Below are 9,440 nucleotides of genomic sequence, written 5' to 3'. Positions count from 1 at the left end.
TACAAATCAAAATAAGGAATTTTCCAAGTATTATTGACCTCACACACAGGTTGAAGTGCCCTTCAAGAGAGGTAGAGATACTCTGAATGATCGGCTATGAAAAGCCAACTGACATTTACTCCTGAGGTGCTGACTTGCTGCACCCTCGACAACCACTGTGATTATTATTATTTTACCATGTTGGTCATCTATGAACATTTGAACATCTTGGCCATGTTCTGTTATAATCTCTACCCAGCACAGCCAGAAGAGGACTGGCCACCCTTCATAGCCTGGTTCCTCTGTAGATTTCTTCCTAGGTTCTGGCCTTTTTAGGGAGTTTTTCCTAGCCACTGTGCTTCTACACCCGCATTGCTTGCTGTTTGGGGTTTTAGGCTGGGTTTCTGTGCAGCACTTTGTGACATCAGCTGATGTAAGAAGGGCTTTATAAATACATTTGATTGAATTTGATTGAAAAGCACATCAACACTAGAGTTGCTAGGGGAGAGATTTGGAAATATACTGTACAGACATAGCTGGCACTTCAAATAGCTGTGGAAGCATAATAGGCCTGATGAATTGTTCTCTTCCCTCCATTGTATCTGATGTTGGGTAAGCCAATGTGCACAGCTGGATAGGGCTTACGTATATCAACAGCTCAGTGAATTATTTTAACACAACTGATTGGCTGGGCTTTGGCTTGGATTAACTCCCTGTGCCCTAGCGTTTGGCCCCAGTAACTCGCAGTTAAAGGTGTGGCTGATTTGTTTTGGGCTGCATTTCCATATTTATCCGGCATCCATTTGAACTTTCCTAGAAAAATAACAATAGCGTAATATGTCCCATTTTTGCTTCTAGGGATTCAATTAAACACAGTTTAAAAAAAGAACCTAGTTTGTAAATGAAAAGCTAGTCAATGTCACATGTGCTCCCTCTCCGGCCTCTAAGTCACCAGGCTTCTAGTTATGGCGCACACCTGTCACCATCGTTGCGCACACCTGCACGTCTTCACTCACCTGGACTCCATCACCTCCTTGATTACCTGCCCTATATATGTCACTTCCTTAAGCTCTTTCCCCAGGTGTTACTGTTTCTGTTCCAGTGTCATGTCTGTGTGTTGTTCGTGGTTCTTGTTTTGTATTGAGATGCGTTTATTCATTAAAACACTCACTCCCTGAACTTGCTTCCTTGCTTCCTGACTCAGCACACATCATGAATCCATAACAAAAACATTACAGAGTGCTTCCGTCTGATCATTTCAACAAATGATCTAAAAGTGAGCAGCAGATATTCTTCTTTGGAAACACATTCCTAACACAGCTACAAGAGGCTCTTCCTAGACACACAACATTGCTCTAGGAAGTGTCACCATCTAATCTAATCTCTCTCCCTCCATCCCTCCTCATCTATCCCCCTTCCTCCTCCTCCCTCTCTCTAGACCCAGTTGGAGATGGAAAAGTACCTCCCCCAGACCACATGCAGTCTCCTCCATCCTCCATCCATGGTCCACACAGACAAGAAATACTGCGGAGAGAGCGCCTCATTGGTGGACAAGTACTTCTCAGAGGAGAAGCACAACACAGCTTCCTACAGCATCAACATCAACCTCACCCTCCCCAAAACCACCCACCTCTGCACCGGCCTGACCCGGCCCAACAAGCCCCAGCAGCACCACCAGACCCATCTCCTCCAGCACATCAAGACAGAGCCTCGGTTGGACGTCCCAGTGTTCTGCTCCATCCAGACCCTGCCTGACTTCTTGTCTGTCTTCAGCATTCCCCAGACCGTCAACACTATGTTTATCAAACCCGATATGGCCACCAGCGGACACCCAGTTTCAGATACCGAGCTGCATATTGGCCCCCAACAACCGCAGGTCTACCAGATGCCCATCCCCGTCAGCGGAGCTGACCTCACAATGACACTCTCCCGCAGCAGCCAATCGGGGACCAGCGGAGCCGGTAACGGTAGAACCATGCTCAACCTGAACAATGTCTCCTTGACAACGGTGGGTCATGGCGGTGGTGACTCGTTGTTTGCAATGCCGGAGCATTTCTCCCACCACCACGCCAAGGTGTCGCCCCAGTCACAGCCCCACAGTCTACCTCCCTCACCCCCCAACTCGCAGCCGGGTAGTCCTGAGAACCAGGCTGAGCTGCTGACCACTCCACCGCCCTTCCAGGCCTCTAGCAGACTGGGGTTAAAGGTCACCCAGATGTCCCACCACTCCATGCTTATAGCCCACGGACAATGGTTGCTGACAGGACCCAGGTACAACCGACGGAACAACCCTGAGCTCGAGAAGAGACGGATCCACTTCTGTGACTTCCCCGGTGAGCCTCCTGATTCTGGATAGATGATTGGATGGATGGATGGATTGATGAATGAATGAATGAATGAATGAATGAATGCACCCACAGTGCCATTTAGACCATTGATATAGATACTTTGCAGGCTAATGTGCTAAAGGCTAAAGAGTGTTTGGTCAAAGATACAGAGGATGCGTTTCATGATGCTGTTTGTTTGCTTACCGAGACGTGCTGGAAATAAATACCTCAGGAGGCCAATGTTGAGTACTTCTCCATGGTATCCATTCAGTGATACTAACATCCATTTTCTGTCCTTGTAGGCTGCTCCAAGGTTTACACAAAGAGCTCTCACTTGAAAGCACACCAAAGGACACACACAGGTAAGAAAGAGTAACTTCCTCTGTACAATTACACAAATAGAAATGTACAGACTATAACTACTCTTCTCTGAAGATGGGAAACGGGGTACAACACAGCTATGGAAAGTTTAGGCACTAGTGCCCTCTACTGAAGAACATTAGAATCAAGCCTGACAAGGCCAATGACCTTCCTCAGGTGATAAACTCGAGGCACAGATTCATTCCTTCAATTCAGTATCACTCTTCACTGGGGGCAGTCACATCCAAGCAATGAAAAATCTGTCACATAATTGAAGCCATTAGATACAGTTTATCATAGCACACTGCTCTTTATTACGGGCGACAATTTTAGTACTCATCACTGCATTCTCTACCAGAAAGTTGGTTGGCCCTCTTTGATGTCACGTAGGTTGATGCTATGTTTTAATTGATAAATGTAGATATACGAGTTGCCACACCCAATCTCAGGGATGGCTAACTCTGGAATATCCTTTAGTCTCTACTGAGTTTTGCTTGATGCAAAACGCAGAATCATATGAAAAAGGCGAACAATATACCCAAGCCAAGGTCATTTGGGCCAACGACAAGCCTTAAGCTAGCTAGGTGAGACAATCACATATCGCAGTCATAGTAAGTACATTTTCCCTCAATAAAACAGTTATTGGCAAAGTCAGTGCTAGTTATAAAAGACTGAGATGTCTTATATAAGATACCACCAGCTTGGTGAAGAAGGTACAACAGTGCCTCTTCAACCTCCAGTGACTGAAGAAATCCGGCATGGGTCCTCGGATCCTCAAGAAGTTCTACAGCTACACAATCGAGAGCATCTTGACCGGCTGCATCACCATCTGGTACTGCAACTGCACCACCTTACCATCTACCAACCTGTAACGGAGCATCGGGTCTTATACCAATAGGCTCAGAGACAGCTTCTGCCACCAGGATATCAGACTGCTGAACAGCTAACCCTTATTCTCTCCCTGTACAGACCTGTACCTTAGACTATTTGCACCTAACAGATTATTTGCAAAGACTACCCACACATCCAACCTTTACACACAAACACACACACGCACACACATGCACTCAGAACTCTGAAACACAGTATAAATACAGTCTATTACTATGCATTCCACCTTTCTTAGTACTTGCTATTTTTCATTTGACTCTTTTATTATTGACTAATGTGCTGCATTGTTGAGGGAGATACACATACTGTATGCATTTGGCTGAAGCTTTTATACCTGCTGTAAACTGTGTATGCAATCAATATGATTTGATGGTATGTTTACCACACTCTGTTGAAGACATCACGGTGAACACAGTATTGAACAAAGAAATGTGCAATGAAAAATAGTCTACAACTCTCATCTCTTTCTCAAAATAACTGTCCTGCTGTATCTCCATGGCACATTACAAACTGTCCTAAACTGACACACATCCCTGTCGAACAGCCACACAGGCCTCACCAATTGAACCCATACTAATAGGTATTCTACAGTGTATTCACATCCCTGTCTAACAGCCACACAGGCCTCACCAATTGAACCCATACTGATAGATATTTTACAGTGTATTTACATCCCTGTCTAACAGCCACACAGGCCTCACCAATTGAACCCATACTGATAGGCATTTTACAGTGTATTTACATCCCTGTCTAACAGTCACACCGTACCCTCCAATTGTAACCTATATTGATAGGTATTTTACAGTGTATTCACATCCCTGTCTAACAGCCACACAGGCCTCACCAATTGTAACCCATACTAATAGGTATTTTACAGGGTATTTATATCCCTGGTCTTTCTCTGTGTGTGTTTTCAGGAGAGAAACCATACTCTTGCAACTGGGAGGGCTGTGACTGGCGTTTCGTCCCCGCTCTGACGAGCTGACACGACACTATTGTAAACACACGGGAGCCAAGCCCTTCAAGTGTGTAGCCTGCAGGCGCTGTTTCTCCCGGTCCGATCACCTTGCCCTACACATGAAGCGCCACCAGAACTAAACACACACGCACACACGCACCGGCATAAACACCCAACCACCAACACATCCACCCACACACATGCTACGACCACCTGAAGCATCACCAGAAGAGAGGGACATATCACCACCATCCTGAAGCCCCAGAATGCATTACACTGCATGAGGGCCAACACAAAGATCAAAATGTCTGCTCCTGTAATGACAACATCATCATTGGGAGGTATGGACTTTCAAAGAAACAGGGGACCTTGGACACCTGCCTCCAATTGCTCCATGTATTAATGGATGCACATTGTCTGTCTGTATATACAGTTGAAGTTGGAAGTTTACATACACTTAGGTCGTTTTTCAACCACTCCACAAATTTCTTGTGAACAAACTATAGTTTTGGCAAGTCGGTTAGGACATCTACTTTGTGCATGACACAAGTAATTATGCCAACAGTTGTTTACAGACATATTATTTCACTTATAATTCACTGTATCACTAAGTTGACATTGCCTTTAAACAGCTTGGAAAATTACAGAAAATTATGTCATGGCTTTAGAAGCTTCTGATAGGCTAATTTGCATAATTTGAGTCAATTGGAGGTGTACCTGTGGATTTATTTCAAGACCTACATTCAAACTCAATGCCTCTTTGCTTGACATCATGGGAAAATCAAAGTAATCAGCTAAGACCTCAGAAAAATTATTGTAGACCACAAGTCTGGTTCATCCTTGGGAGCAATCACCACATTCAACTGTACAAACAATAGTACGCAAGTATAAACACCATGGGACCACGCAGCCATCATACCGCTTAGGAAGGAGACGCATTCTGTCTCCTAGAGATGAGCGTACTTTGGTGCGAAAAGTGAAAATCAATTCCACAACAACAGCAAAGGATCTTGTGAAGATGATGGAGGAAACAGGTACAAAAGTATCTATATCCACAGTAAAACGAGTCCTATATTGAATTACCCTGAAAGGCCTCTCAGCAAGGAAGAAGCCAATTCTCCAAAACCGCTATAAAAAAAAGACAGACTACGGTTTGCAACTGCACATGGGGACAAAGATCATACATTTTGTCCTCTGAACTGTTTGGCAAGAATGTCCGTCATTATGTTTGGGGAAAAAGGGGGAGGCTTGCAAGCCAAAAACACCATCCCAACCGTGAATAACAAGGGTGGCAGCATCATGTTGTGGGGGTGCTTTGCTGCAGGAGGGGCTGGTGCACTTCACAAAATAGATGGCATCATGAGGTGGGAAAATTGTGGATATATTGAGGCAACATCTCAAGACATCAGTCAGGAAGTTAAAGCTTGGTCGCAAATGTTTCTTCCAAATGGACAATGAACCAAGCATACTTCCAAAGTTGTGGCAAAATGGCTTAAGGACAACAAAGTCAAGGTATTGGAGTGGTCATCACAAAGCCCTGACCTCAATCCCATAGAACATTTGTGGGCAGAACTGAAAAAGAATGTGCGAGCAAGGATGCCTACAAACCTGACTCAGTTACACCAGCTCTGTCAGGAGGAATGGGCAAAAATTCACCAATTTATTGTGGGAAGCTTGTGGAAGGCTACCCAAAACGTTTGACCCAAGTTAAACAATTTAAAGGCAATGCTTCCAAATACTATTTGAGTTTGTAAACTACTGACCCACTGGGAATGTGATGAAAGAAATAAAAGCTGAAATAAATCCTTCACTCAACTATTATTCTGACATTTCACATTCTTAAAATAAAGTGGTGACCCTAACTGACCTAAGACAGGGCATTTGTACTTGGATTAAATGCCAGGCATTGTGAAAACTAAGTTTTAATGTATTTTCTAAGGTGTATGTAAACTTCCGACTTCAACTGTATATACAGTTTAACATTCCGACTATTACGATTGCCCACAAATGTTATATATACAGTTGAACTTCAACTGTGGAACTTCAACTGTGCGCAAATGAGCAAGAGGACATTAGTGTCTAGTTTAAGAAACCGATTCCTCAACTGGCAGCTTCATTAAATAGTACCCCCAAAACACCAGACTCAACGTCAACAGTGAAGAGGCGACTCCGGCCAATAAAAGAAAAGATTAAGATGGGCAAAAGAACACAGACACTGGACAGAGGAACTCTGACTAGAGGGCCAGCATCCCGGAGTTGCCTCTTCGCTGTTTAAGTTGAGACTGATGTTGTCCACTTGCTCAGTTGGGCACCGGGGCCTCCCACTCCTCTTTCTATTTTGATTAGAGCCTGTTTGTGCTGTTCTGTGAAGGGAGTAGTACACAAGGACTGGTCTGATGAGTCTAATTATATTTTTTTTGGTTCCAACAGACGTGTCTTTGTGAGACACAGAGTAGGTGAACGAATGATCTCCGCATGTGTAGTTCCCACCGTGAAGCATGGAGGAGGAGGTGTGATGATGCTTTGCTGGTGTCACTGTCACTGATTAATTTAGAATTCAAGTCACACTTAACCAGCATGGCTACCACAGAATTCTGCAGAGATACGCCATCCCATCTGGTTTGCCCTTCGTCGGACCATAATTTGTTTTTCAACAGGACAATTACCCAAAACACACTTCCTGGTTGTGTAAGGGTTATTTGACCAAGAAGGGGAGTGATGGTGCTGCATCAGATGACTTGGCCTCCACAATCAATAGAATCTTTCAGGAGTAATGTTTATATTTAGAAACAGTCATGTAATGTTTATTATTATTCCATATCTGGGGCCTGTTGCACAAAAGTAGAATTAAGACATCCGGGATAAATGACTCAGCTGAGCTCAATGAAGCCAAAACATGTGCGTCCAGGCTTAATTGGTTGCACAAAGACCAAGCCAGGATGAGCAGACACGGATTCATTAAGCCAGGTGAAACCAATCCTGGATAGGTGCGCGCTCACGGCTCACTCAAATAGACCCCGCCACAGATCACAGATTAACTGATTTACCATGGCAACTAGAGCCGCGTACTTTTCCCCGTCGGAAGCACAAATCCTCATGGAGGCATACGAGGAGGTAAAAGATATAATTAAGAAGAAAGGCAACACCGCCACAGTGATAAAGCAAAGAGAAAAAGCGTGGCAAAGTATTGCAGACCGCCTGAATGCGTAAGTAGTGCACAATTACACACTCACCGCTCCGCTGAAACATCACAATTACAATTCAAATATTTAATTCACATCTCCAAAAACGCAGTTGTACTGTAATTATGAAACGGTTAAATTTTTAATTGAAATGCACTGCAGATATGAGTGAAATTGTGTAAAGTAAGTCCATCACACTGTATAAAGCTATGATAAATTATTATTAAAGCCTTACATTATTATTTAACGTTACTACGCTCAGTACGGTTTAATCTTAGCCGTTGTACTCTGCTTCTTATGTTGTCCACCGTTTTTTTTGTGTTTCTCCTGCTTTCATTAATGTAAAGCTGCTTTGACAGAATGAAACAATTGTGAAAAGTGCTATATAAATAAAATTTAATTGAATAAATAGATGAGCTATAATAATAATCACTTTAATTTATATAGCGCCTTTCAAAGGACCCAAGGTCGGTTGCTCACTGCACTGCAAAAATGTCTTTCTTACTTAGTATCTGCCAGTGATGTGCATTGATTGGTGTAATATTCCTCATCTTATGATTTCAGATGGTCTGCAATGCTGACTGTGTGATCAGCAATGTTGTGGCAAAATGGCCTGGCTCAGTCCATGACTCCAGAATCTTTCGGGCCTCTGAAATCTATCAGTGCCTATCACAAGGTAAGCCACACAACCCCTATTTATAACCATCATGGCTGTGTCAAGAATATCACTGTGTTTATGAGGTAGTAATGATGAGATTTTGTGTTGACAGGTGAATTCTCTGGTGTGTTGCTGGGAGACAGGGGTATGGCTGCCAGCCTTTTCTCCTGACACCTTTCACAGACCCCCAGGAAGCACAGCAGGCCTACAACCATGCCCATGCCAGGACCAGGGCCAGAGTTGAAATGACCTTTGGCCTCCTGAAGGCACGCTTTCACTGCCTTCACAAATTAAGGGTCAGCCCTGTTAGGGCATGTGATATTACTGTGGCTTGTGCTGTCCTCCACAATGTGGCCTGCCTGAGGAAGGAGAGGGCCCCCAGAGTGCCACCAGCCATGGACTGGGACAATCCGGCAATCTTCCCTGATGACGACAGTGGTCGGCTGCTGAGGGACCAATATGTGTTGAATTATTTTAGTTAGTATGTGTGCTTTCAATTTTGGTTAAATATGTCCTGCGGTGGCAGAGGAATTTGGGTTTTTTGGGTTCGTTTTTTACGAATTTGGCCTCTTATGATGTTTGTGCGGTATACTGTGTGTAATACAAGGCTGCAGGGAGGCTACTGCATCCATTCATTTGTCTGTTCAGTTGATGTGTATGGATTTGTCCTGCATTTATTTTAGTGTGCAGACATGCAGGGTGTGTTATATACAGACCTTTGAATGTGTATGTATCATTTTGTATAATATGCTTGGATTCTGTGCTTTCCATCTTGTAGAGTCACTGTGACTTCAGTTTCGAAAGGAGCTGATGGTTTACCTGCTTTGTTTTGTCCTTATTCAATAAAGGAACATAATGTTACACATTGTGTTTTTATATTCATATGGAATGTGTATTTGTTTATATGACAGAGTACTAGGGCCACACTGAAGAAAAAGGATAAAGTCATACATTTATGAGGCTGGTTCTTTCTGCAGAAAAGCTACATATTGTTTTTACAGTTTTGATACTTATGACAATGTGATACTTAATATTCTGGCACATCAGCATGTCTTTGTTTATGAAACCATACTGAAGTACAATTT

General features: G+C 43.5%; 1 pseudogene; it reads left to right on the top strand.

The window, feature by feature from the left end:
* The first annotated feature begins 1,421 nt into the window (after positions 1-1,421).
* LOC118396206 (Krueppel-like factor 5) lies at positions 1,422-8,254 on the top strand (annotated as a pseudogene).
* Positions 8,255-9,440: the final 1,186 nt, after the last annotated feature.

Source organism: Oncorhynchus keta, chromosome 17 (genome assembly GCF_023373465.1).
Source record: "Oncorhynchus keta strain PuntledgeMale-10-30-2019 chromosome 17, Oket_V2, whole genome shotgun sequence".
Lineage (NCBI taxonomy): Eukaryota > Metazoa > Chordata > Actinopteri > Salmoniformes > Salmonidae > Oncorhynchus > Oncorhynchus keta.
Note: the sequence above shows the minus strand (reverse complement) of the source record. Positions and strands in the feature narration are given on the sequence as shown.